Consider the following 5800-nt stretch of genomic DNA (forward strand, 5'->3'; position numbering starts at 1 on the left):
AAGGATTATCATTTTCAATATGGGAAGAGAGAGAGAAATGAAAGACCAAATCTCCAAATAAAGTGAAACACTTCCCCTGAAAAGCTAATTGGAAACCTTACACAAACATTTTCTCTGAAGTTGACTTAAAGTCTATGACCCCTAATTGGACTATAGACTATCCTCAGTGGCGAGAGTCAGGGTAGCTAGAATTTAAAATAAAATAGCAGTGCCTGGCTAGCTAGTCCATGGAGCTTGCGACTCGATCTCGGGGTGGTGAGTACGAGCCCCAAGTTGAGTATAGAGATTATTTAAAAATAAAATCTTGGGGCGCCTGGGTGGCTTAGTCGGTTAAGCGTCCGNGAAGGGGCACCTGTCAGTTAAGCTTCCCAGGACGGCTCAGGTCATGATCTCGTGGTTTGCACTTCGTGCCCCACATCTGGCTCTCTGCTGTCAGCAGGGAGCCTTCGGATCCTTGGTCCCCCACTCCGTGCCCCTCCTGCTTGCGCGGGCTCTCTCTCAAAAATAAATAAACATTTAAAAAGTAATAAAATCCTTTTAAAAAAATTAAACAAAATAAAAAATAAAATGAATAAAATATATTCGTGCTCTCAAAGAATACACATTCAAAGGTAAAACAAGTAGAAAAATAAATAATTATAAGCTATTTCTGCCGGGAGATTTAGTAAAGTTTTGTAAAAAGCTGGGTCTTCTGTTGGATTTGTAAGAATAAATACAAATTTGGCAGATGAAAGTGGTAATTGGAAGAATAAATGCAAGAGGTACGAGGGCATATAAGAGCATTATTGTTCATCCATTCTACAAGCATTTCTGGCTACTTTGTACTTCATTTCTTTTCTTTTTGAAGTTGTATTTTAATTTATTTCATTTATTAAAGTGTAGTTGACACACAATGTTAACATAGTTTCAGGTGTTGTACTCTGTTTCTTCATTTCTAAAATGAAGGTAACAATATTACCAGCCCCACAGGATTTTGGGGAAGATTAAATAAGTTACTATATACAAAATCACTAAGAACAGTATTTGATGCCTGATAAATGCTAGATAAATGTTAGTTCTTGTTAACATCACCCCCACCACCACCACCACCACCACGGTCGTCGTCATCATCATCAACATCATAGTTGGGGGTTTTTTGTTTTTGTTTTTTTAATAGTTTATTGTCAAGTTGGTTTATATATAACACCCAGTGCTCATCCAACAAGTGCCCTCCTCCATGCCCATCACCCCTTCTTCCCCTCTCCCCCACCCCTCAACATCATAGTTGGTGATGAGATCATACTATGTGCCAGGTATTCTGCTAAAGATTATGTACCAGGGATAATACGAACAATATTGTGGGGGGGTGCCTGGATGGCTCAGTCGGTTAAGTGACCAACTTCAGACCTGAAGCCTGCTTCAGATTCTGTATCTCCCTCTGCCACTTTCATGCTCTGTCTGTCAAAAATAAATAAACGTTAAGAGAATTTTTTTTGAAATTTGAAGAAAATCAAGTGAAAAGCTCTAGCCACCAGCAACAAGCAAATTAAAGAGAACTGGAAAAATTCAAGCCAAAAGGTGTCACAAAAATGTACATGTTGCCGTAAGGGCTTTGATGCAGTAAAAAACTATAAGATACAGTGTTTTGTTTATTTTGCAAATGTAATGAGTATTCTTATTCTTAATTCTAACATGAGCAAAGAACTCTCTTATTCATCTTCATCAGTTATACCTTTAATCTTTACAGAGGATGGTTAAACGTGCAGTCTCTGAAATCAGATCCATGTTTTGAACAATTTACTTAACCTCTTTGAGCCCCAAATGTCCAGAGTACACTTCACAGGTTGTTGAGAGGATTATGTGAAATAAAGCAAGGCACATAATACAGTTCTAATGAGGTAGCATACAATATTGTTCCTTTTTTTTCCCCAGGAGAGTGGGGAACTGAACCCACCTTAGTATATGAGCCACATCCACTTTTTTTTAATGTTTATTTTTTTAATATTTTTATTTATTTCTAGGAGAGAGAGAGAGAGAGAGCGTGAGCAGGGGAGGGTCAGAGAGAGAGGGAGACACAGACTCTGAAATAGGCTCCAGGCTCTGAGCTGGCAGTCAGCACAGAGCCCAACGCGGGGCCCGAACCCACGAACCGCGAGATTATGACCTAAGCGAAAGCCGGACGCCTAACCGACTAAGCCTCCCAGGCGCCCCTAAATGTTTATTTTTGAGAGAGAGAGGGGGAGAATGGGAGCGGGAGATGGGAGTGTAAGAGGGAGACATGGAATCTGAAGCCAGCTTCAGGCTCTGAGCTGTCAGCACAGAAGTCAGTGCGCAGCTCTGACTCAGGAACCATGAGATTGTGACCTGAGCCGGAGTCTGACACTGAACCAACTGAGCCACCCGGGCGCCCTGTCACCTTGCTTTCTTCAGATCCAAATCACCTTCTTTGTGGCTGTGTGTCCCTGGGAATCATGCATCTTTTTCCCATTCTGGTTGACTGAAGATACAAATATGGTCATCACATGTCTCTGAAGGCCTCAGAGATTTCAGTGGAAACTTTCAGACTATAGTCAACACAGTCTGGCTGTGCTTGCTGAAACATGTGGCTTCTAAACGTGTCTGCCTTCCACACAAATTAAGGATGAGTGTGATCCTAATAGGCTGCATTTTTATTCACTGTCCAGGCCTGTAATATTCTCAAGGAAATCTTGGGCACTGCTCTTTTTTTTAAGAATGGAAATGTCAGCAGCTTTATTTGTTTAGTTTTCTGAGCAAAACACCTCCTAGAAACAGCTACTTTGAAAAATGCATCAGAATTCATGAGTGCAGAGGTGCTCGCTGTAGTCCCTTGAAAACTGGCAATCTCAGGGGTGCCTGGGTGGCCCAGTCAGTTAACCCTCTGACTTCAGCTCAGGTCATGATCTCACAGTTCATGAGTTTGAGTTTGAGCCCCGAGTTGGGCTCTGTGCTGACAGCTTGGAGCCTGGGACCTGCTACAGATCCTGTCTGTCTCTCTCTTTCTCTCTCTCTGCCCCTCCCCAGCTTGCACTCTCTCTCTCAAAAAAATTTTTTAAAGTTTTTAAATTGACAATCTTAGAAACGTTTACCTAGTAAATGCACCAAAATGTTTGTTAAACGACCTGCCGTTGAAATAAAAACATAAATGAACCCCCTCTTGTGTTTCGTTATGGTACTGCAAATTTTACTGTTGGTTACTTGGGCAAAATTTTATCAAAGGAGACATTTTTGCAGACACAAAATCATTTTAAGCCTCAGAGCAATCCCCCTGGGTGGTAGGAATTTAAGGTAAAAGAGGGGCACCTGGCTGGCTCAGTGAAGCTTGTGATTCTCAATCTCAGGATTGTGAGTTCGAGTCCCACGTTGGGCGTAGAGATTATTTAAAAATAAAATCTTTTTTAAAAAAAGATAAAAGAACTGAAGCTTGTTTACAATAAATGATTTATCGGGGGGAGACTGGGTGGCTCAGTAGGTTCAGCTGCTGACTTCAGCTCAGGTCACGATCCCACGTTAGGTGAGTTCGAGCCTTGAGTAGCTCTATACGACTGACAGTGTGGAATCTGCTTAGAATTCTCAGTCTCTCTCTTTCCCTTCCTCTCTCTCTGCCCCTCCTCCTCTCTCTGCCCCTACTCCACACACGTGCTTGCTCTACCTCTCAAAATAAATAAACTTAAAATAAATAAAATAAATGATTTATCCAATGTCACACAAACATGTTGAGCCCTATTCCTTGTGCCTCGGAAAGACAGAAAAACAGCAGGCAGTTTATGCTGCAGAGAAGGTACTGACCTTGTAACTTGGAGCTCACTTGCTATGTAATCACATGATAAGCTTCTTCATGTGCATTTTCTTATTTATAAAATGGGGCTGATATTGACCACATTGGTAATACCTCCCTAGTAAATGTTAATGTTAAGGTCCACATAGTGATTCACTCGGTCACTCAATAGTTTTCTCATAAGAAAGTCCATGGAGGGGCTCCTGGCTGGCTCAGTCAATAGAGCATGTCACTCTTGATGTCAGGGTTGTAAGTTTGAGCCCCACATAGGGTGTAGAAATTACTAATAAATAAAACATATTTTTAAGAAAAGGAGGGGTGCCTGGGTAGCTCAGTCAGTTAAGCTTCCAACGCTTGGTTTCATCTCAGGTCATGATCTTGTGGTTCGTGAGTTCAAGTGGGCTTCCCACTGCTCACAGGGATTCTCTCTCTCTCCCTCCCTGTCCCTCCCCCCTCCCTCTATCTCAAAATAAGTAAATAAACTTTATTTTTTTAAGTTTAGTTTTTTTAGAGAGACAGAGAGAGAGTGGGGAAGGGGCAAAGGGAGAGAGGGAGACAGAGAATCCCAAGCAGGCTCCACACTGTCAGTGCAGAGCCTGGTGTGGGGCTTGAAACTGAGTTGTGAGATCATGACCTAAGCTGACCAAGAGTCGGATGCTTAACTGACTAACCCACCCAGGTGCTCCTAATTTTTTTTCTTGTTTATTTATTTTTGAAAGAGAGAGAGAGAGCAAGTGGAGGAGGGGCAGAGAGAGAGGGAGACACAGAATCTGAAGCAGGCCTTAGGCTCCGAACTGTCAGCACAGAACTGGATGTAGGGCTTGAACTCACAAACTGCAAGATCATGACCAAAGCCAAAGTCGGACACTCAACCAACTGAGCCACCCAGGTGCTTCCCTTTTAAAAAACATTTATTAATATTTTTAGTGTAAGATTTTAAAATCAAAATAAGTAAATAAACTTAAAAGGAAGTTCGTGGAAACACTGTTTTCAGTGCAACTCTCCACCCCTGAAACCTTAGAAATAATTTGAATGTCCATTAACACAGAAATTGACTAAAAATATATATTCATTCTATAGAATATTATGCAGCTAAGGGAAAGAATGACTTACATCTAAATATGCTGTCCAGTATAAATAGCATTAGCCAAATGTGATTACGGAGCATTGGAAATGTAGCCAGTTCAGATTGAGATGTGCTGTAAGGGTAAAATATATACTGGATTTCGAAGGCTTAATAAGAAAAAAGAATGTAAAGTATCTCATTAATGTTTTATATTTATTGATTATATATTGAATAATATCTTGAGATACCGAGTTAAACATTTGCATCGATTTCACCTGTTTTACTTTTTTTTTTTTTTAGGTAGGCTTCACGCCCAACATGGTGCCTGAACTCATGACCCTGAGATCAAGAATCACGTGCGCTACCATCTGAGCCAGCCAGACCCCTCTTTTTACTTTTTTAAGTGTGAATACTACAACCTTTAAGAGTACATACATAGCTCACATTATATTTGTATTGAACACTAAGCTGGCCTAGGGATATTCATAATATATTATGGGAAAAAGTTAAGCCACAAAGATATGTATATCTTTGAGATTACATATGCATATATATTCAAACACTTAATATGATACACATATTATGAATCCATGAATATAGACGCATATTATGAACTCATTCAAAAAATTGGTGGCTTGGTTGGTTAAGCATCCGACTTCAGCTTAGGTCATGATCTCACGGTTTGTGAGTTTGAGCCCTTTTTTGGACTGTGTGCTGACAGCTCAGAGCCTGAAGCCTGCTTAGACTGCTTTGGGTTCTGTGCCTTCCTCTCTCTCTCTGCCCCTCCCCTGCTCACACTCTGTCTCTCTTTCTCTCTCTCAAAAATAAACATCAAAAAATATTTTTTTTAAATGTTTTATTTTTATTTCTAGGAGAGAGAGAGAGAGAGCGTGAGCAAGGGAGGGTCAGAGAGAGAGAGGGAGTCACAGACTGAAACAGGCTCCAGGCTCTGAGCTTGC

Source organism: Crocuta crocuta, unplaced genomic scaffold (genome assembly GCF_008692635.1).
Source record: "Crocuta crocuta isolate KB4526 unplaced genomic scaffold, BGI_CrCroc_1.0 scaffold29, whole genome shotgun sequence".
Classification (NCBI taxonomy): domain Eukaryota; kingdom Metazoa; phylum Chordata; class Mammalia; order Carnivora; family Hyaenidae; genus Crocuta; species Crocuta crocuta.